General features: G+C 33.7%; 1 long non-coding RNA gene across 1 annotated transcript; it reads right to left on the reverse strand.

The window, feature by feature from the left end:
• Positions 1–9: 9 nt before the first annotated feature.
• LOC107842747 lies at positions 10–1,416 on the reverse strand. Its single transcript, XR_007051443.1, has 2 exons — positions 704–1,416; positions 10–434 (listed from the first exon to the last, which is right to left on the reverse strand). It is a non-coding gene; the product is annotated as an uncharacterized LOC107842747 (long non-coding RNA).
• Between the last annotated feature and the right edge of the window lie 453 nt (positions 1,417–1,869).

Genomic DNA, 1,869 nt, shown 5'->3' on the forward strand with positions numbered 1-1,869 from the left:
ATTTATGTTCCAAAAGGCAGAGCAAAGAAAAGATTTTATTTTTTTTTTGAAAAAAAAGAGAACCCAGCTTAAACACATAAGGAGAAACATAGTCAAATATAACACAATAAGAATCCCTGCTCCATGCCATAACAAGAAAAGCCACCGGGTTACGTGATTGGAATTTTCACAAGAAAGGAATACACGTTTTTTTCTATTATAAAAATTCAAGTTTTTACTCTCTGTTGGATCATAATCTATACATAGTGACCGAAAGATCGCCAGTAAACATAGAATATTGTAAAGCTAATCTAGGCACATCAAATTTCACTCAAACTCATAAAAGTGGATATCAAATGCATAGCTGAATTAGGACAAAGTAAAAGGAGTGTTACCTTTTCGGGAGCAGCGAACTAAGACGATAAGTTGGAGAGCGATTTCACCAGAGACTTCGACTTCGAGTTCGGTCGACGAAAGGAAACAATGAGAACGACGTGAGAAAATCAAAGAACAACAGAGAAAGTAATGAATGAAAGAGTATGTGAAAACTCAAAACATTCCCCAATTTTTCTCCTATTTTTTCTTATCCTTAAAGGGGTGGGAAAACCCCCTTTTTGTAAGCCAAATTAGATGGGTAACAACTTCTTTGAGAAGTTTTTAAGAAGATTCAAAAATGTGAATTTGAAAAAGTGACGATTTTCAGTATTCAAGGGAAAGAAATTACCTTTTCAGAAGGGATTTTTAAAGATTGAGATTTGGGAGATTTGATTTTGATAATTTCGGTTCTTCCAGATGAACAACTATTTGTCCACAGATTCAAAGAGACAATACTTCAAGAACCATTGAACCTCCATGTTTTCTCCTTTTCAGAAAGGGATGGAGGTGATATTTGATGGAAACGGACTGAAAATCGCGGGTGAAGGGAGAAAACCGATGAGGGGAGAGGTGAAAAACCACCAAATTTTTCAAACCGATGAGGGGAGAGGTGAAAGACCACCAATTTTTTCATTATCCAGTGGTTTGAGCGTTGTTCGACATTGATTTTGCTGAAGTTGTCGTACGTTGTTTCTCTGTACGCTTGGACTGTTGTTATCGTGGTATGGCTGAGGGAAATTAGGTCCGTTTTTGTTTTGTTGAAGAAGAGAAGTGGGTCGGGTCATTAGAGGTTTGGGCTGGGGCGGCTAAAGTTGTTGTTGTTGGGCCGGATCGCCTGTTGGAGTGGGTCGCTGGGGTGTTAGATTAGGAATGAATTTTAGGCCATTTATAAAATGGTCTATTAGATTAGGATTTAGATTTTAGCCATTCAATTTTTGGTCAAATTAAAAATTAATTGGTCAATTACATTGCAATTATCATCACTTTGATTTTTAATTATGGACAAATTTAATAATTTTAGCTAAATTAAATCGTAATCCAACAGGGAATAATCATTTTAGCCTCGAATTTCTTAGTCAAATAAAATCAAACAAATATTTTTTCAAATAAATTATATTTAAATCAAGATTTTTCCATTTGGATTAATTTTTGAGATAATACTTGATTAAAATTTAATTTTTCGTAAAAACGTATTTAAGTGATGAAATTATACGATCTCGTATACACGGACATGAGAATATATAATCGCTATTTAAAATGACGAAACTATCTAGATAAATACTTTGGAAAGTTTTTATCGGAATAAAATAAATGTTGCAATTTTATTAAAACCAAAGAAGTTCAGAATAAATTCAGTCAAGAAGACAAAAATTAGGTTTCAACAATAATCACCTTTTTAAACCCCAGTCTTTCTTCTTATAACTGTGAGTGGATCTGAAAACTTAATATCGTTAACAAATTTTAGTGTACCTTTTAGCTTTTGTTCTAAAGAACGGCTGCCTACCTTTCAGTTTC

This window comes from Capsicum annuum, unplaced genomic scaffold (assembly GCF_002878395.1).
Source record: "Capsicum annuum cultivar UCD-10X-F1 unplaced genomic scaffold, UCD10Xv1.1 ctg78542, whole genome shotgun sequence".
NCBI classification, from domain to species: domain Eukaryota; kingdom Viridiplantae; phylum Streptophyta; class Magnoliopsida; order Solanales; family Solanaceae; genus Capsicum; species Capsicum annuum.